Source organism: Pseudophryne corroboree, chromosome 3 (assembly GCF_028390025.1).
Source record: "Pseudophryne corroboree isolate aPseCor3 chromosome 3, aPseCor3.hap2, whole genome shotgun sequence".
Taxonomy (NCBI): Eukaryota; Metazoa; Chordata; class Amphibia; order Anura; family Myobatrachidae; genus Pseudophryne; species Pseudophryne corroboree.
In genome coordinates this window covers 532,665,103-532,687,138 of record NC_086446.1, presented here as the reverse complement: position 1 = coordinate 532,687,138, position 22,036 = coordinate 532,665,103, and the positions used below count along the sequence as shown (strand labels likewise).

General features: G+C 47.4%; 1 long non-coding RNA gene across 2 annotated transcripts in view; it reads right to left on the bottom strand.

Annotated features, from left to right (window-relative positions):
• LOC135056236 (uncharacterized) overlaps positions 1-22,036 on the bottom strand; it is a 421,784-nt gene that overhangs the window by 359,238 nt on the left and 40,510 nt on the right. The window contains exon 1 of one of the 2 annotated variants that reach the window (XR_010243932.1): positions 7,313-7,396. The exons of the other annotated variant lie outside the window; for it this stretch is intronic. This is a non-coding gene — a long non-coding RNA (uncharacterized LOC135056236). Of the gene's footprint in view, positions 1-7,312; positions 7,397-22,036 lie in introns of those variants that run through there. 2 annotated transcript variants of the gene reach the window in all.

The window sequence follows — 22,036 nt, the reverse complement described above, 5'->3', positions numbered from 1 at the left end:
GCTCTATACCATTAAACTACATATAGTGGTTTGGGAGGATTACTCTGTTGTATTTATTTCAAACCTTACTGATAAGAGTCCAAGCTCGCTACAATCTTCATGTGTAAAATTATTTGCAATTGTAAAAATCCCTATAATAATAGAGGTTGCCTTGCTAAACTTATTCACAATGGTCTCTCTCCACTAGGTCTCCACATGTATTACCATGCCACCGAGCTAAGCCATAGTCTCTCTCGATATGGTCTTCCTGGCCCCCAAAAAAGAGTCAGTATTGAGGATGCTGCAACTTTTTGCAGCCCGTGCGATCAACTAGACGCCGCCTATGGGGGAGTGTAATTTTGCATAGCAAGGCTGCGATCGCTTGAGCAGCCCTGCTATGCAAAAAAGTTGTGTGTAGAACAAGACCAGGGTAAGAGTTACTTACCCTGTGCGATAGGTGTAGTAAGTTATGCCGGCAGTCGGGCTCCCGGCGGCAAGCATACCGGCGCCGGGATCCCGACCACCGGCATACCGACAGCTGGGCGAGCGCAAATGAGCCCATTGCGGGTTCGCTGCGCTCGCCACGCTGGCTATCTATTCTCCCTCCAGGGGGGTCGTGGACCCTCAAGAGGGAGAAAAGCTGTTGGTATGCCGGCGGTCATGATTCCGGCACCGGTATGCTGGTCGTCGGGAGCATGGTCTCCTGAAAACTGAAGACCACCCCTGTGCGATGAATCCAGCGTTGCAGGTCCCGGAATTACATCAGACATCCGCCCTCCAAACGCCTGGACACGCCTGCGCCCACTCCCAGAAAACGGTCAGTTGACACCCACAAATGCCCTCTTCCTGTCAATCTCCTTGCGATCGGCTGTGCGAATGGATTCTTCGTTAAATCCATCGCCCAGCAACGATCCGCTTTGTAGCCGTACGACGCGACTGCGCATTGCGGTGCATACGCATGCACAGTAATAACCTGTTTGCTGTGCTGCGAAAAACGGCAGTGAGCGATCATCTCGGAATGACCCCCTCAATCTCTTTACCAACTGTTCCTTTCATGTTGGAAATTTGGGAAGAACGAAACAAAACCATAAAAGAAAGCATAAACTATTGATTCTCAATGGTAAAGTGTTCCCACCAGGTTATATACTATCTACCATTAAACTTCCAAGTTAAAACATCAGCGGCCTAGGGAGAGGGACAGACTGAAGATCAATTGATCATGTTACAGATGCAGCTCACAGATCAGGGATCCCTGGGTGCAGGTAAAGTTTTTGAAATTTATTTTCTATTATAAACTATGGGTGTGCACCGGGCCATTTTTTGGGTTTGGGTTTTGGATCTGGATTTTTTTTTTTTTTTAAACCCATCAATACAGCTAAAATAACAGAATTTGAGGATATATAGAAACAGTGTACGGCAACAGTGCCAGATTAAGGTCCATATGGGCCTGGAGCTGAAATTTAAGAAGGGCCTATTTTATGCCACGGCAGGGGATGTGAAAACACCATGGGTGTGTGACTAGTAATGTTAGGGGTGTGGTTGATGTTGTGAGGGTGTGGTCTGCACAGGAGGTGTGACTAGCAACTACCTTGAAAAACCTCAGTCTCCCTCACTTCTTCAATTATATCAACAGTGTAATGTGACAATCTAAAAATGACCAAGGAAAACATCTCTTGTTAACGTGACTGTAATATAGAAAATGGTGCGCTTAGTGATGACATAAATATGAAATCTCTCAACGAAAGAAGTTACAGGTCGCTCAGCGATGTCATGAATGTGAAATCTTTCTATATGTAAAAAAAAAGTTTACTTTTGTAATAAGTAGTTATACTGAGAAGGAATGGTGGGGTTGGATGGAGGGTGTCGCCTGGACAAGAGCAGAACAGGGAAAACTGAGGTGACCCAGCATATAGTGAGATAGATAGATAGATAGATAGATAGATAGATAGATAGATAGATAGATAGATAGATAGATAGATAGATAGATAGATAGATAGATAGATAGATAGATTAGATTCAAACCCAAATTGCTAATATCCAAAACATAGCTACAGTATAATGTATTAGGGGCTCCTGACTGAGGAATGGCATAAGACACACGGATACGCACCATCTTATGGACATGTTATAGGAGTGTCACTGCAGTTGTAGCGAAATCAGATGATTAATCGCTAACATTGGAGGCAGTAGTCTGTCAGAGATCTGCACATAGCATGGGGCAGGTGCAGGTTTTGACGTTTGTGTTTTAAGATCAGCATAAAGTCGCGCACACTACAGCGGCAAAAGATGCACACACAGATGTGCCTGAGTTTGACTCAGAATCAGGCCCAATTTTTGGGTTATTATATATGTTTTAATGGGGTTGGTATCAGGATCCCGATGGTTGGCATGCTGGCTGTCAAAATACCGACATAGGCATCCCGATGTTGAAAATACCGACATGAACTATTTAACTAAGCTTACCCCCTAACCCTAACCCACCTTTCCCGTACCCTAAACCTAAACACCCCATCACCACCGCAGCCTAACCCTAACCATCCCCGGGGGTGCCTAACCCTAGCCCCCCCTCCCCGCAGCCTTTCCCTAACCTCAAATCCCCCCCCTCGCAGACTAAACCTAACTACCCACCTCCCATCCCCCCACCGCTGCTTATCTCTGGTGGTCTCTGTAATCATTGTTCGGGATTCCGACGCCGGGTAGTGATCAATGTCGGGATCCCGGCTCCAGCACTCTGAGTAATGTCGAGATTCTGGCGTCTGTATTTCGAATGCCGGGATTCCGACCACAGGGATCCTGACCAGATCCCGTTTTAATGGTGCTAAAATGTATAATGCAAAATGAGAGGACTATCTGTATATTATATTCTGGTGCTACACACACAAACTATTTTTTGGGGGACAGGGGAGCAGGCTTTGATTTTTATTGAAGTGGACTGGCAATACACAAATAAGGGCCCACAAACAGTATATAAAACACTACAGGCAGCACACTCGGTTTGCTCCCTCCCCCAATCAGTGTTTACTATACACAAATGTTTTCTTTATCCAGCCCTTACATGTACTGTGGGGTGCTAAGGTCTCAGCAGCCATACGCGGGCAGTGGCTAGATATGGGGTGATAGAGATTGGCCGCAGTCACAGGCACGCAGTGATTGGCTGTACATAGAGCGCATCTCCCGAGACCCTCGTTTTATAAAAGCGAGTTCTTGATCCTAATTTCTGTTTAAAATACATGCTTATATAACTACATATATATATGAATTGTTATTTAAAGCAAGATTTACTCCTCCTGCAGTCTCATCAATAAGGGTGGAAGGCTACCTGTAATGTCACCGCATCAAACGGTGAACACATGCAGACGGTTTTCCACTAACAGGGCACCGATACATGAACGATATAAGCACTTTTCAATTTTATATTACCTTGAGAAATCGCCGAACAGTTATGGGAAAACTGGACTTCATATTTATACCACTGAGCTAGTCATCATTCTTAAGACACATTGGCACCGCCAGAAAAATACAAATAAAAATACTGGCCCCTACAGGTAAAATAAAACACACTGGACCCCAAAGGGGCGGAAAAAAAATTAATGGCCTCAGTAGGAAAAACACATTGGCCCCACACTCCCACCCCTCGCGGCCTGCGCTGTATCACACTCACACACTCCTTCCCCCCTGCACTCTATAACACTCACACACTCCCGCCCCCTGCACTCCATTACACTCACACACTCCCGCCCCCAGCGCTGTATCACACTCACACACTCCCTGCCCCCTGCACTCTATTACAATCACACATTCCCGCCCCCCACGCTGTATCACACTCACACACTCCCGCCCCTACACTCTATTACACTCATACACTCATAGAAACATAGAATTTGAAGGCAGATAAGAATCACTTGGCCCATCTAGTCTGCCCCTTAAACTCCTGCCCCTGCACTCTATTACACTCATACACTCCCGCCCCTCCACTCTATTACACTCCCACCCCCCATGCTGTATCACATTCCCACCCTGCACTCTATTACACTCACACTCCCGCCCCCCATGCTGTATCACACTCCCACCCCCGCACTCTACTACACTCACACACTCCCACCCCCTGCACTCTATTACACTCACACACTCCCGCCCCGCGCTGTATCACACTCGCACACTCTCTGCCCCCCGCACTCTATTACACTCATACTCCCGCACCTGCACTCTATTACACTCACACACTCCCGCACCTTGCACTCTACTACACTCACACACTCCCACCCCCCGCACTCTAATACACCCACACACTCCCACCCCTGCACTCTATTACACTCACACTCCCGCCCCCCATGCTGTATCACACTCCCACCCCCGCACTCTACTACACTCACACACTCCCACCCCCTGCACTCTATTACACTCACACACTCCCGCCCCGCGCTGTATCACACTCGCACACTCTCTGCCCCCCGCACTCTATTACACTCACACACTCCCGCACCTTGCACTCTATTACACTCACACACTCCCGCCCCCTGTGCTGTATAACACTCACACATTCCCTGCCACCTGCACTCTATTACACTCACACACTCCCGCCCCCAGCGCGGTATCATACTCCCACACTCTCTGCCCCCCACTCTATTACACTCACTCACTCCCGCCCCTGCACTCTATTACACTCACACACTCCCGCCCCCCGCGCTGTATCACTCACACACTCTCTGCCTCCTGCACTCTATTACACTCACTTACTCCTGCCCCCGCACTCTATTACAGTCACACATTCCCGTCCCCCGCACTCTATTATACTCACATACTCCTTCCCCCGCACTCTATTAGTCACATGCTCCTGTCCCCTGCACTCTATTATATTCACATACTCCTGCCCCTGCACTCTATTAGTCACACGCTCCTGTCCCCTGCACTCTATTATACGCACATACTCCTGCCCCCGCACTCTATTAGTCACACGCTCCTGTCCCCTGCACTCTATTATACTCACATACTCCTGCCCCCGCACTCTATTACACTCACACACTCCCGCCCCCTGCGCTGTATCACTCACACACTCCCACCCCTGCACTCTATTACACTCACACACTCCTGTCCCCAGTGCTGTATCACACTAACACATTCCTTGTCCCCGCAATCTATTACACTCACACTCCCTCTCTCACCCTTGCGCTATATTACGCTCACACACTCCCGCTCCCCGCACTCTATTACAGTCACTCACTCCCGCCCCCCGCGCTGTATCACACTCACACATTCCCTGCTCCCGCACTTTATTACACTCACACACTCTTACCCTTGCGCTATATTACACTCACACACTCCCTGCACCTGCACTCTCTCACACCTTGCGCTATATTACGCTCACACACTCCCGCTCCCCGCGCTGTATCACACACACTCCCTGCTCCCGCACTTTATTACACTCACACACTCTTACCCTTGCGCTATATTACACTCACACACTCCCTGCACCTGCACTCTCTCACCCTTGCGCTATATTACACTCACACACTCCCTGCACATGCACTCTCTCACCCTTGCGCTATATTACGCTCACACACTCCCGCTCCCCGCGCTGTATCACACACACTCCCTGCTCCCGCACTTTATTACACTCACACACTCTTACCCTTGCGCTATATTACACTCACACACTCCCTACACCTGCACTCTCTCACCCTTGCGCTATATTACGCTCACACACTCCCGCTCCCCGCGCTGTATCACACACACTCCCTGCTCCCGCACTTTATTACACTCACACACTCTTACCCTTGCGCTATATTACACTCACACACTCCCTGCACCTGCACTCTCTCACCCTTGCGCTATATTACGCTCACACACTCCCGCTCCCCGCGCTGTATCACACACACTCCCTGCTCCCGCACTTTATTACACTCACACACTCTTACCCTTGCGCTATATTACACTCACACACTCCCTACACCTGCACTCTCTCACCCTTGCGCTATATTACGCTCACACACTCCCGCTCCCCGCGCTGTATCACACACACTCCCTGCTCCCGCACTTTATTACACTCACACACTCTTACCCTTGCGCTATATTACACTCACACACTCCCTGCACCTGCACTCTCTCACCCTTGCGCTATATTACGCTCACACACTCCCGCTCCCCGCGCTGTATCACACACACTCCCTGCTCCCGCACTTTATTACACTCACACACTCTTACCCTTGCGCTATATTACACTCACACACTCCCTGCACCTGCACTCTCTCACCCTTGCGCTATATTACGCTCACACACTCCCGCTCCCCGCGCTGTATCACACACACTCCCTGCTCCCGCACTTTATTACACTCACACACTCTTACCCTTGCGCTATATTACACTCACACACTCCCTGCACATGCACTCTCTCACCCTTGCGCTATATTACGCTCACACACTCCCGCTCCCCGCGCTGTATCACACACACTCCCTGCTCCCGCACTTTATTACACTCACACACTCTTACCCTTGCGCTATATTACACTCACACACTCCCTACACCTGCACTCTCTCACCCTTGCGCTATATTACGCTCACACACTCCCGCTCCCCGCGCTGTATCACACACACTCCCTGCTCCCGCACTTTATTACACTCACACACTCTTACCCTTGCGCTATATTACACTCACACACTCCCTGCACCTGCACTCTCTCACCCTTGCGCTATATTACACTCACACACTCCCTGCACATGCACTCTCTCACCCTTGCGCTATATTACGCTCACACACTCCCGCTCCCCGCGCTGTATCACACACACTCCCTGCTCCCGCACTTTATTACACTCACACACTCTTACCCTTGCGCTATATTACACTCACACACTCCCTGCACCTGCACTCTCTCACCCTTGCGCTATATTACGCTCACACACTCCCGCTCCCCGCGCTGTATCACACACACTCCCTGCTCCCGCACTTTATTACACTCACACACTCTTACCCTTGCGCTATATTACACTCACACACTCCCTGCACCTGCACTCTCTCACCCTTGCGCTATATTACGCTCACACACTCCCGCTCCCCGCTCTGTATCACACACACTCCCTGCTCCCGCACTTTATTACACTCACACACTCTTACCCTTGCGCTATATTACACTCACACACTCCCTGCACCTGCACTCTCTCACCCTTGCGCTATATTACACTCACACACTCCCTGCACCTGCACTCTCTCACCCTTGCTATATTAAATCCTACTCCCTGCAGAACCTCACATACAAGACACACACATATAGAAGTTCACATGGAAATCACATTCACAGAAGCTCACACACACACACAATTCCCCCCCACTCACTCTTACCTCACACACTACAGCAGAGTTTACTCTCACTGGCTGCCCTGCATGTGCATCAGCTTCAACTCTCCCTCTCACAGCACAGCAGCAGCCATGTGAGCAGCAGGCAGCCTGAGACAGTCCTGTGTAGCTCCGCCCCCCTGGACTCCGTGTAGCCACGCCCCCTGTCGAGTTTCCAGATCCTCTGCCGAAGTGTGGCTGTGTACTGCTGGCGTTTTGAGCCGTTCGGCCAGCAGTAGCAGACGCAGTCAGTCCAACTACTACTACTATCAATAATACATCTACGCGCAGTTGGGAGCGGTGCTTCAGACTGTCACTTGCAAGCTGCTGTAGCAGGGGAAAAAATGTCCTTGCTGCAGCAGCACAGCAGATGCTGTGGGCCTATTGTGATGGGGGGGCCTGGAGCTGCAGCTCCATCCGCCCCATTGTTAATCCGGCCCTGTACGGCAATAGAAATATTTTTTTGCTTTGGATCACACACAGCTATATAGCAGTACTGTACAGCAGTACTGGTAGTCTTCACTGAGTGATGCACCAATAGAAATATATTTTTTGCTCTGGATCACACACAGAGGATATATAGCAGTAGTGTACAGCAGCCGCAGTACTAGTAGTCAGAGTGACGCACCAATAAAAAATTTTTTTTTTGCTTTGGATCACATACAGAGGATATATAGCAGTAGTGTACGGCAATACACAGCCCCTTACAGACAGAGAACAACACCTGGCCCTATACACAGCCACAGAATGCTATATGCAGTGCACTGTCTACTATGCAGAGCCCTAACACAGTGACCGTCACAGCCATACCTCCCAACTTTTCATATTTCCAATGAGGGACACACGCGCGGCAAAGGCGCTCGCTCCCGAAAAAGGGGGCGTGGCTTCAGAGGACCAGCGATCGCGAGTCACGCCCCATTTTCGCCACTGAGGGGGCATGCCCAGTGCTCTGTGAGCCGCTGGCATGCCCCCTCTCCCTCTGACTCCAGTGAATAGATGCTGTGCGCATGCGCACAGCATCTATTCACCGCTGCTCTGCTAAGCAGGGCAGCGAGTGCATGAGCCTCACAACTGCCGCCCCCCCCCCCCCCCCACACCGTGGGACATTGCGGCCCGCGGGTGGGACAGCGGGACCGTCCCCAAAAAACGGGACTGTCCCGCGAAAATCGGGACAGTTGGGAGGTATGGTCACAGCACACCTATACAAGCAGCACCCCAGGTTAATTCAACTCTTCTGCTGCAACCCCTCAGCTCTCTCCTGCCCCCCTTCCCTAACCTGCCTATCCGATTACAGCACAGAAGGAACACCTCCTTACTGTGCACTCTCCAAGTCCGGAGTGAAGATGGCGCCGATCACCGGGACTATATATAGAATCCAAAACCCATGAGATCAGACAGTGGGATGATGACGTCTTGACTCAGATCCGAGTTCGGATCTCAAAGTTCGGGGGAGTTCGGTTCTCAGCGAACCGAACCCGCTCATAGCGATAATAAACATCAATCTTTTTTATACATGCGTTTTCCATATACTTGCAGTCTGTGTCCCATCTGAAACAGGCTGATCACACATGTCACCTCTGGGCTCTGCTCTGTCAGTCAGGTGTCAGGAAGGGCCAAGCACTACGGGTCTAAGAAAAATGGACCAAAACCTCTAGTAACGCCATCTGGCATTAGTTTTAGAAGTGCTTACTCTAATAAGATTTAATAGTTGAGGTTTGTTAAATCTGAACTGGCCACATTGCCCATCAGAGGTATGAGAAATATGATCAGCATGCGGAGCTGATGTGAATTTTAGGGGATGGAGAAGATTTGTATGAAATTAGCCCTTTGCTAAATTTATGTGAAACAAAAATGCCCATTTTCACACTATTTTAGTAGGAAAAAGATTGATAAACATGGCCTTAAAACTGCTACAACTTGTCCTGAAGGAAAAAAATAAAACAAAAAACCAAAACTAAGCAATAATAAATAAACTGGTCATTTTGAGCTACAACATTTCACAGTTACATTAATCCAATTTCCAGCCTTACGGTCCTATAGTCGATCTTCTCTAATCCATTCTGTGGTTTCCAGCTCATCTCCGTGTGACTTACATTTAAGATGCTTATGTTCTCTTCTAAATCCTAAACACCACTGCTACACAGCTCTACGGTTTTTATCTTTATTGTCCTCTTTAATTTTTTCTAAGGAAATCTGGGCCTTAACCGGTATGGGGCGATCGCATACTGAAGTATTTATGCCCAGCGTGCACCTGCAGGAGCTGTACTGCACGTGTGCATACAATGAGATGCGATCGCATCTCACTAATGCTAGCGCCTCTGCCTGATTGACTGGCAAAGGCGTTCGCAGGGTGGTCCGGGGTGGCAACACGGCATTCTGTCGGAAACGGGGATGGGATCAGGGCGGTCATGTGATGTCACACGTGGTCGCTGCAACTGGAAACATGGAGGCCAGACTGCTGCAGGCATGGGGACTGCCGTAAATCAGTCATGCATCATTAGCATGCTGGGCGGCCTTGCCTTGTGCTGGGCGGACCCCAGCATGCATGGGATAGCAGTTGCAGTTTTATTATTATAGCAAAACTGCACCTGAAGCTGAATAAGACCCTCTGTTCTTCCAAATTCATCAGGAGCTATCACGTATCAGCAGAGGTCAAAGTGAGCCGGAATGAGGCGGAACTGTGTTACGTCAGTTCCAATAGGAGACGGAACGCAGTTCCGCCTCACCTAACCCAGAATGTGAGCCCGCAGCCACATATGGATGCCGGGCGCCCACTGAGGTTGTGTTACCAGCAGGCGCCGGCACCATCCCCTCAGCGGCAGCCGGAGCTCACTCCTGAGCTATGGCTTCCGGCTGTGTGCGGCGCTATGGGAGAGACGTCGCAACGTCTCTCCCATAGATCCGAGGAGCGGGCGGCCAGGCGGAGGTCAGCGGTCCGGAAGCAGGAGCGGGGCTGGTGAGTATTATGTTTTTTTTTTTTGTGTGTGTGAAGCTGTGCTACTAGGGGGCAGCTTCTACGGGAGGCATTTTATACTGGGGACAGCTTATACTGGGGGCATAACTACAGGGGGCCGCTTATACTAGGGGCAGCATCTACTGGGGGCATCTGTACTGGGGGCATCACTACAGGGGGCATCACTACAGGGGGCAGCTTCTACTGGGGACATCTGTACTGGGGCATAACTACAGGGGGCAACTGTACTGGGGGCATAACTACAGGGGGCAACTGTACTGGGGGCAACTGTACTGGGGCATAACTACAGGGGGCAACTGTACTGAGGGCATAACTACAGGGGGCAACTGTACTGGGGGCAGCTTCTACTAGGGGGCATAACTACTGGAGGCAACTTCTATTAGGGGGCATCTATACTGGGGGCATAACTACTGGAGGCAACTTCTACTAGGGGGCATCTATACTGGAGTCAACTTCTACTAGGGGGCATCTATACTGGAGGCATAACTACTGGAGTCAACTTCTACTAGGGGGCATCTATACTGGGGGCATAACTACAGGGGGCATAACTATAGGGGGAAACTACTTGGGGCAGCTTCTACTGGGGGTATCTGTACAGGGGCAAGACTCTACTAGGGGCCAGACTCTACTAGGGGGAAACTGTACTGGGGGCAGCTTCTACTAGGGGCATCTGTACTGGGGGAATAACTACAGGGGGCAACTGTGCTGGGGGCAGCTTCTACTGGGGGCATAACTACTGGAGGCAACTGTACTGGGGGCAGCTTCTATTAGGGGGCAGCTTATACTAGGGGCATAACTACAGGGGGCAACTGTACTGGGGCATTTGTACTGGGGGCATAACTACAGGGGGCATCTGTACTGGGGGCATAACTACAGGGGGCATCTGTACTGGGGACATAACTACAGGGGGCATCTGTACTGGGGACATCTATACTGAGGGCAGCTCTACTGGGGACATCTGTATTGGGTGCATAACTACAGGGGATATCTCTACTGGGGGCATACCTACAGGAGGCATCTGTACTGGGGGCAGCTTCTACTGGGGGGGGGAACTGTACTGGGGGCATCTCTACTTGGGGCAATACTACACGGGGCATTACCACTGTGGGCACTACTAATGAGGGCACTTAATAAAGGGCATCACTCCTAAGGACATAAGGGGCACTACTACTGGGGGCACTGTATAAGGGGCACCAATACTATGAGCTTTACATAAGAGGCACTACAACTGTGGGGACTACCACTACAGTGGGCATTGCATAAGGTGCACTACTACTGAGGGCATTGTATAAGGGGTGCCACTGCTGTGGTCATGTTGGGTGACCACGCCCCTTTCTGGGTTGAGACCACGCCCCTTTTTTGCTACGTGCGCCTACGGCACGCACAGTGCCTTTAGAGCTGGGGTGGGGGAGGTGGGGGAGGGGGGGGGAGTGGGGTGAGTTCCACCACCTCTCCAGGAACACTTTAAGCTCTGCGTATCAGACCATTTAAACTTATTTACTAATATTAATTATTTAAGAACAAGTGAGACATAAGTGATGATAGTCGTGATGATGAATAAGCTGTAGCTGAACACAGTGTAACATATAGAAATTAACATGTTCTCAGAAGATGGCCAAATGTATGGAAATAGGCCCAGATTTATCAAGCCTTGGACAGTAATAAATTGCACGGTGATAAAGTGCCAGTCAATCAGCCCCTAACTGTCATTTTTCAAACACAGACTGTAACATGGCAGTTAGGAGCTGATTAGCTGGTACTTTATCACCATGCTATTTATCACTCTCCAAGGCTTGATAAATGGGGGCCTAAGTGTTTGATCATTGAAGAGCAAAAAGCCATACTACTGCTGAAAGCAGGTGATTTAGCCAGTGATAAGGTTTTATTTCCACTTCATCCAATACCACAACAATGACTTTGCACTGAAGCCTATTGTTATAGCCATCTCAGTATCAGGAGCGGTTTTTGGTGCAGGCAAGCTGGGGGGCGGGTCGCTGCGGCCTAAGGGTGCGGCTGCCGTCACCCTGCAGGCAGCCGCTGGCCGCCCACACCCTGCACCCTCGCTGCAGCAGGCGCCTTGGGCTGTGTGGGCACCCGCTGCAGCCGACTCCATTGAGGGAAACACTCAGCCGTTAGAGGTCAAACTTGGAGAAGAGAAGGGAGACAAACACTAGAGGTCAAGGTGGACCTCTAGTGTCCGAGTGTTTCCCTCAGTGCCGTGGGCTGTAGCGGGTGCCCACGCAGCCCAAGGCACCGGCTGCAGCGGGGGTGCAGGGGCCGGCGGGCACATTTAAACCTCCTGGCAATGAGCATAAGACCCCTGCCAGTAAGCATGAGACCCCTGGCAGTGAGCGTGAGACCCCTGACAGCAAGCATGAGACCCCTGACAGCAAGCATGAGACCCCTGACAGCAAGCAGTTAATTTATAAATAATTAGAAGCCTTACTGTGGAGCATAATTTGTAAGGGACATAAAAGTGTGTGAGGCATAAAATGGTGTCATGGGCATAACTATATGTGGCATAATGTATAATGGGCATTACAGTGTATGGCATAATGTGTGGCATAACGTGTAATGAGCATTATGGTGTGTGGCATAACTGTAATAAGCATTATGGTGTATAGCGTAACATGTAATGGGCATAATGGTGTGTGGCGTAATATCTAATGGGCATTACGGTGTGTGGGATAATGAATCAGGTTTTGTTTCCCTGTGTTTTTGTTTTTCCTGTGTGGTATAAGGGGCTCTACCTGGTGTAATGTGTATAAGGGGTACTACAGTGAGGTGTAATGTGAATTAGTATTATACTGTGGCCACGCCCCATCCCCGTGAAACCACACCCCTATTCCTTGCTGCGCGCTAGCCCTATTTTACATTGAGGGCGCCACAAGGTCTAGAACCGGCCCTGCTAAGTATGCTAACTATGGGAAATTAATCATTAAAAATCATGCTTTATTCTTTGCATAAAACATTTTTTCAATCTTTAAACGTATTTAAAAAAAAAAAATGTAATCTATTCCTTTACATTTTTCAGCTCAAATGTGCACGAAAACGACTGGTTAGTGGTTTAACACATGTTTTACATCTGCTTTCAAAGCAGTAATGAAGGGGGTCATTCCGACCCGATCGCTCGCTGCAGTTTGTTGCAGCGGAGCGATCGGGTCAGAACTGCGCATACGCCGGTGCTGCAGTGCGCTGGCGCATGGCAGCTTTTGTTACCTAGCGATCGCCTCTAAGACAGAGGCGGTCGCTAGGTGGGAGGGGGCTGAACGGCGGCGTTAAGCCGCCGTTTAGGGGGGTGGTCGGACCGCTGGCCGGGAGTTACTCCCCAAATACAAAGGCATCGGGGGGGCCGACACTGACATGCGGGGCGGACTAGCCCTGTGCTGGACGTCCCCCCGCATGTCTGACTTAACGATCGTAGCTGTGCTAAATTTAGCACAGCTACGATCAACTCGGAATGACCCCCGAAATCCTTACCTCTGTGGGCCAGTATTTCCAGAGTAGATAAGTATTACTCAACTGTCCCCGCAATGTGTTTAGGCTAAATTGCAGCGATAAGTTACATTTTATTGTTCCAAACGCCAACATAATATATAAGGGCAGAACTAGCAGTGATGCAGCTGGTGCAGTGCACCATGGCCTGCCACAACGACGGGGCACACTGCTGACAGCATTCATCAGCAAGTCAGCAGGTACTAATAATTAGTCAGAATTACAAATTATAGTACACTGGCAGCCGCTGTAACACAGTCAGTAACAAAGAGGTAGGAGAAGATGGTCCTCCTGTTGTCGCCAACGTGAAAACCAGGGAGGAGAGCAGCCATCTTGCCTGCATACAGGTCCAGCGACAGAAGGTACAAGAGTCAGTGTCGACAGCTGATGAGCAGAAGGCATAGAGGCTGCAGCAAACACACTTCTCCCCTGGCTGTCTCTATGCTGTCTGCAGCTCACAGCACTCTTGGCTTGATGACAGAAGGAGGGGAGTAGGGCTGTGAGCCACAAGTGCCCCAGTGCTGTACAGACTCTGGAATCCTTCACCTCTCTGCAGCCGCTCTCCTTCGATGGTTTGGTGCTGGAACTCAGCAGAAGCAGCAAACTTGCTGGACAGACTGGAGTATGAGGAAGAGGAGATGGAGATTCCACTCAGTTCTTCACCCACTATCCAGGTAGTATCCCGGCATTCCCTAGCAGTACCCGAGGTGCCTCCCAGCTATTTATCTGCAACTGGGCCCACTCACTCCCATACCTTCCCGCCCATGCATACGGCCTTCTTCCCCCATGCACAGACCCCAGCCATCATGCCTCACCCACACTGGGACACTTTTCTGCTTCCCTGGTACTAAGATCTGCCCATAGGATGTCATGGTAAGCGGGAACGTGTAGTCTCACAACAGCTGTAAAGCCACATTTCCAAACTATTTAATAAGGGTATAAATTACGCCACTGTTCTGAGACTATGCAGTGGAATATTGTGTGTTAATACGATGTAAAATCTTTTTAGCGCTGCGGGGGACTGGGTGAAATTATGCCTTGACTCATTATCCCCCAAGTGAACACTTTGCACAGCGTATAATTACACCGGATAAACAAACAGGGAGAGACAGAGGGAACGAATTCCTCCCAGGCCTCTGAGCCAGTGTGCTCTGGAGTTAAAGTCAGCGGATGAGAGATACGTAGAAACAGGCCGATGATTGATACACGGAAACAAGGGGCTGATAAGGATTTTGGAACAGACTTCGGCGGCTGGGCATAGTGCCACCTCTCAGGTGTGTGAAAGACTTTCAGACAGACTTTTATATGCTTACTTCGGTCTCAAGAGCATACTGATAAAAACGGATTACTCTGATTTAGAACCATTTTCAACACTGAACAGTCAAAATACATATAAAAAAAAAGTACTAAAAGATTGAAAATATAAATAATAATAATAATAATAATAATAATAATAATAATAATAATATTATTATTATTATTATTAACTAATTAATGGAGATAGCCAATGAATACTATACTGTGTTGTGCTCACGTATAGAACAACTTAATTTGCAAAGCCAGTGTTACTTTTGCAACCTGTAGGAGGTTTTAATTTCTGGATACACATCGTGAAACACCTCAGCAGTCTGTCCAACACGGTCATCTTCTTCAGGATCAGTTGGTCCAAACCATGCACAACGGAGGAAAATTCCGTAGTAACTGCAGTGTTGTCAAAGTCAGAAAAATATTACATAGAGAGACCATATAAACTGCACACATATAAGCCGCTATACTTGCAAATATGCGCAGCGAGCACAGCAAACACCAGACGTCATGGAGATTTAGAATTGGCTGATGAATTAATGTCATGGATGTGTATCATTTGAACCGAACCAGATAAACACATCATGTTTGGTATTGAAGCAAGCAGAATAAGGTGTGGTTTAGTTTGAGACCTATTGTGTTGTCGTGGGACATTGCAGCGGATAGATATGATTATATGTATAAAAGTTAAGATCAGCTTTGTTGGGAACAATGGATGATCAACTAAGTTTTCAGGTCTGAACCTGATTAGCATATACAAAGAGAACAGTGATTCAATACAAAAGCTAGAGAGACCCCTCCCCCAGATACGGGTCAAACAGGAAGGTAGTGGTCAGGTGTGGCCTCAGAGAACAGATGTAATGTAGCTACACTCACACACAGACACACACAGCTACCTGGCACCCAGCAGCATGGAGGCTACATCCCCAGGACTGACCAGGCACCAAAGGCTAAGTATTGAATCCACATGGCTAGATAAGGGAATATAGACAGATTGCTTTCTGGTTTAAATAGGATGTTGTAGCTTGGTTGTGTGATTGTTGGGTGTTAGTGTTGGTGCCCTGTGGAATCTGTGATGGTAGCTGGGATCTTGTTAATCATAAATACCACCATGCAGTAGTTTTGAATATGTGCTGGTAGCAATGGCAGGCTGATACTTGTGAGTACATTGTGATCTGGTCTTGTGATGAATATGCTCTGGTTAGTGAGATACTGAAGTTGTTTGGGATGTGAAATTATGAGATGGTTCTAGGAAGTTGGATTACATTGTGAAAGGTGTTTTAGATGGTTTGGAATTGTAAAATCAGAACATATGCATTGTTTTGAGGCTTGGACATTTTGGAGTAAAATGGAGTCTTGTGTTTTCTGCTATGTGATTGTGGTGCCATGTGTTTGGACCTGCAAATCTAAAATGGCTGCTGCTGGATGTCTTCCCCTCCCCCTTTCAGGCATGTGGTGTGGTCTTTGGAATCAAGTGGAGGTTTCTCAAAATGGAGTCTAGCTTCCATCCCATGCTGTATTCAGCATTGACTAACTGCGCAGCGATTGTCTCTCACATATGTAGTTTTATCTGCAACCATGTTGTCTCTTATGTAACGTAATCATTGTTTTTTCTGTGAGCCAATTTCTCTCATCTCTCTCTCTCTCTCTCTCTCTCTCTCTCTCTCTCTCTCTCTCTCTCCCTTCTCCTTTCTCTCATATCTCCCCTAGACTAATATAGTATTGTATTGTATTGTATCTAGGTCAGCGTAGTATTGTCTATTTGTATTTATTGTTTAGTTCTGTGGTTAGGAAGTCTCTGTTATATTGTAGTGTATCATATGTACTGTTATCCTTTTTTTACAAGTATATTAGATATAATACAGTTAATAGGCTTTGGAACCCTAAACCAGTATCTGTGTATTTTCTATAGTGTTAAGTGTTCACTTGAGCGTCGGTGACGCACAAGCAGCTTTGTAGTTAGTCAGGTTACACAAGGTTGCACTTACACCCTGTACTCACATTAAGGTATGCAGTGTATTTCGTTGATATAAGGTTTTACATAAAGGTATAGTGTTGTGAGCGTCTGCATCGCTGGTGACCTCCTCGTGGTCTCGAGCGTAAGCTACGCCATAGCGAATCATTTCCCTAGACATAACCAATAACGTGTCCTGTGATCACTGGGCCGCGAGCGAACGTGACGCTTGAGCGTCTCGCCTACGGCTGAGCGATCGTTACGCAAATAGCGTACCATTACGGTACTTCTTAAGTAAACAGCGTACAGTGTTCTTAGACTTCTTAAGGTGTTTTATACGACAAAGGAATTCAGCATTGTCAATTGGGGGCGTGTCCTATCCTTCTCATATCTGCACTGGGTAGATCAGCAGACATTATCCCTCCAGCAAAGGGTGGGAGGTTGTCTCGCAGTTGCTGACGGGATAAGCGTCTGCTTTCGCTTAGATTAAGAGTGCTGAAGGAATCCGGGACCGGAAGTAAGAACAAAACGCTTGTGTTTTTTTTAAAACTGTTTATTTTTCTTTTGTCTTGCGTACGCACGCATATATCTGCATTTCTGTTTCATTTTCGTATATCACTATTCCTGTCTGCCAAATTTTATAGTTGATAGAAAGGGCTAAAAGGAGATTTGCTGTTATTTAATAAGTAGAGGTAATAGTTAAAGTATAGAACAACACACGGCTTGTCCGAGAGACGAGGCAGCCAGTGTGCAGTGTGGATTGCGGTAGATGATCAGGGATCATCTACATTGATAAAATATATATTGTGTTACGGTGGATCCTTTGCATTGCGTACACGTGTCACTAACAAAGACTAGCGTACGCAATCCGAAAGGCAGACGCACGCAGCGTACATTACGCAACGTAGCGTCTGGTTACGCCCACGTAGCTCAAGTTGTGATAAAGTTGAATTAGCGCAAAAGCGATAAGTAGCGCAAAAGTGAAGTAACGCAAGGCGATAAATAACACAAATTGATTTCAGCTTTCCAAAACTTAGTTTAAATACCTTGTTTTACTGTAGTACCTCTGGGGAGAGCTATCAGACTACGGGAAATGATTTTTCTGATCAGAAAACTATAAGAATGATAGTGGGTTGAAAACGGTATGAGTGTATTGAATCCCGCTTTGTGGACTTTGTGATCTATGTGATAATCCCGCTTTGTGGACTTTGTGATCTATGTGATAATCCCGCTTTGTGGACTTTGTGATCTATGTGATAATTTGTGATCTATGTGGAATGTGATAAGCACGATCTGAGTGAAAACGTGCAACAGAGTGTGATAAAGTTTTCGTTGTATTACGCTCTGGCTGTTTTGGAGCACAGTAGGGAGACTCCAATGATCCTACCATTTATGGGCAACAAGTGTCTATAAGTGGTACGATTGGACCGCACGGTTGTATGTGTGACCAATAACGCAACGGGATATGAGGTCGTATATCCATGCGTAAATCTTGCCCTCATACGTGTTGTAGGGAGCACATGCAAGCGTGATTTGTGTAAAGAAAAAGGAAGGGAATTTTCTCAGGAAAATCTCTAGAGATAGGGCCTGCAACGGCTACACGTATCTGCTAGAAGGCGGAACGGAGATACCCGGAGCAGAAGAAGTTCAGTGGAAGAGCTTTAAGGATTTCCAACGAAGTTCTGTGTTTGGTGCATTTTAGGAAGTTTTTTTCTGTGTTAAAAAGGTCCACAATGGCAGCCAAGTGCACAATACAGAGACGGTCGGAGGTCAGGATTCAGACTCCAGAGGCTTGCAGACCCCGAGGGTCTGCTCGGTTAGTAATGTGGGGGAAATATGGTCCCCACTCTGAGACCTTTTGTGATGAATGGACACGAATGACTGCGGGGGATAAGGCACCATTTCCCGGGATAGGTAGTTTTGACTCAGAGGTGTTGCATAATTTAAGGCAAAGGATATGTCTCATCAAATCAGCAAAGAGACGAATCAAGCATTATGATTGTTTACAAATATGGCAACAGGAGAGTGAAATGCAAAGAAATATAACTTACTTACCTAACTTTCATCTTGAGAGAGGAGAAGTGGCAATGGAGGGGATTGTGGTTGCGGAGAGAAGCACAAGGGTGAACAATAAAAATGCTCTTAGCAACAGTAGTACAGATAATAAGAATAAGTGTAATAAATGTAACAAAGATAATTGTAATACTGTTGAATGTACAACTATTAACCCATGCAAGTCGCACCCCATGTTAAACTTTCCTCAGGAACACCAACCAGAAAGTGAACCAAGAACGATGTCGGCACCTCTTTCAGAAGTCATCACACAAGACGTCCAGGTGGACACGACCCAGTCGGTAAAAACTGTAATCAAACCCCCTAATGGAGGGTCAGGTGAGGTCGTGTTCACAGGTATGTATGGTAATATACATCACACACAAACAAATGTACACCACAGAGAGGTAGCTGTGTCCGTATTAGCGAGCAACTTGAAAGACACACTAAAAATTAGGGTACAAACTTCAATACCTCATTGGAGAGGTATCTCGGTGGCGGCATTAAGAGAGTCCGCTATCGAGCATGACCGAAATATCCAAAGAACCAGGGAAGCGCAGGGAGAGCGGTTGATGACACTGAACATCCAAGCACTAGAGGATGCATCAAGTCGACCGGAACCCCAGGCCCCTAGCACATGGAGAAGGCCAAGGATTTGTTACCATTGTAGAAGAGAAGGGCATTATGCCAACAACTGTAATAACCCACATAAAGTTAGACCCCCTAGACATGAAAATGAGCATGAATATGACACACCATTATAATCAGGGATCATATAGGAAGAATTTTGGGCCACACCCATAAAATATAGTCAAGAAAGGTGATCATTAGGACTGATGGTAAGCCTGAGGTAACGATTAATAAAGTGGGAGGTCATTCACTAAAGACACAGGGATGACCAGGTGAAACGTTGTAAATGTATTTGTGAAAAATGTTTTTTTCTCTCTCTCTCTCTCTATCCCCATCTATGACGAGTATTGGTAAGAATTCACACATTGCATATCAACTTGGTCCTTGCAGAAGTCTACCAAACCCCAGCATAACCTCCGCCACAATGTATTTCTGGCCAGATACAGACAATGGAGTAATGCAGGAGCTGGTGGGGAGGGACTGCTCAAGGAGACCATTAGACACATAGATATGACAGCCTAATAAGTCTGACAATGTTTTTCTAATGCTAACAATGTTTTCTTAATGTTGACAATGTTTAAAAATGCTTTGTTTCTCTTTTCTTATTGGTGGTTATTGTCGAGTTATGTAATGTATATATGCACATGAATTGTTCTCTATCTCTTTTGTTTTTTTTGTTGTCTCTCTCTTCCCACTCATGTTTCCATGGTTTAAAGATGGTATGTCACCCCTCAGTTGGACCTATGGTAATGCCAGATTTTTGCTCCTTAACAGAAAGATCGCTGGATGGGAAGGAATATTGCATCACCAGAATGTTCGTTTGGAAGACTGAGAGACAGCACCTTTTGAGAGGACAGCAGAACAAGAAGAACAACAAGACGAGAGAACTTATTATCGTAACAAGTTCTCTCCCCCTCAGACGGTTTTCTTATACCCCCTTTACAAACTTCTTCTTTTCTCCTCCCGTAAGATGGACTTGCCCCAAGAGACTGTGATATGGATTTTTCCGTTAACCATGATGTTGACCAGAGCAGTCTGTTTCGGTGAGAGTACCAGTGAGGTCGAGAAAGGATCCAGAAAGGTCCTGATGACTGAGACGGAGGTGTAAATTTCCAATAGCAACCCAATCACCAAGCAAAGGCGAGTACCGGGCACGATCTAACAACCATGTTATCTGTAAACATTTTCTTTGAAGGATTGTTAGTTCAAAAAGAAAAACTGTATCTGTAGGCTCTGTGACAACGGTTGAAGATGGATGCATAAAGAAATGCCAATCCAGTCTTAATATCCATATGGACCGGCATCCATTGAGTGACTATCACTCTCTAGTGGGTAACGTGTTGAACCAAACAGATTGTTGGGTATGCTCTCAAGTACCTCAGGGTCACAGCAAATCAGGGCTAGTACCATTTCCTTTAACGGTAGGGGAGGTACTTGAGCTAAAGGGTGGGAGACCGGTGGACAGGAGGTTTAATATCTCCAGCCCTCCTAGTTTGAAGCTCCACCAATACCATGTGGATAGGTCCCTCTTATGTTTTAACATCTCCAATCCCAGAAAACCGGGAAATTGGGAAGTGTCATGGAGCAACCTTACCATGACCTTTTCACACAGAGCAGATAGAATGCCTACAGATACAGAGCTCGTACGCCACATAGCCAGTAGAGGAAAATCATTCCGGTATCGATATACCTTAGGAAATAGGATTACTAAAGTTGGAGAGGTATCACCAGGATACTGTGCACATATCGTACAAACCGATACGTGCATTAGGCAGATGGAAGAATTAGGGTCAGGAGATTTCACCTGGAAGGTTTGTAACATGGTCATGTCCTTCTCCGTCCCCTATGTTCTCCCCGATGATGCATATTTCATATGTGGGAGAAAGGCGTACAAGTGGCTTGCCCCAAACTCTGAAGGATTGTGTTATATTGGAAAAGTATTGCCTGAAGTAATGACTGTTACACATGACAAAATGAAGGACATACACCGTGGTGCCCAAACTCCTTATACTCACACTCACTACGAGCACCTTGTTAAAAGACAACTGTCAGAAAGGTTAGAGCATCCGGCCTCTGATCTTATCCATGAATCCACCGGGATTCAGGTTCTGGTAGCGTTAGATTTCACTCGTACCGCTCGAGGAGTGATGAATTATAGATACATTTCCGCACTCGCCAATTTGTTAGATAATATCACTGAAATGTATGATGACACGTTTAGATACACTGGAAGAGAACTTCAAGCTTACAAAACAGAACTAGTTCAGCATAGGATGGTTCTTAATTACCTTACAGCAGTAACAGGCGGATATTGTGTTAC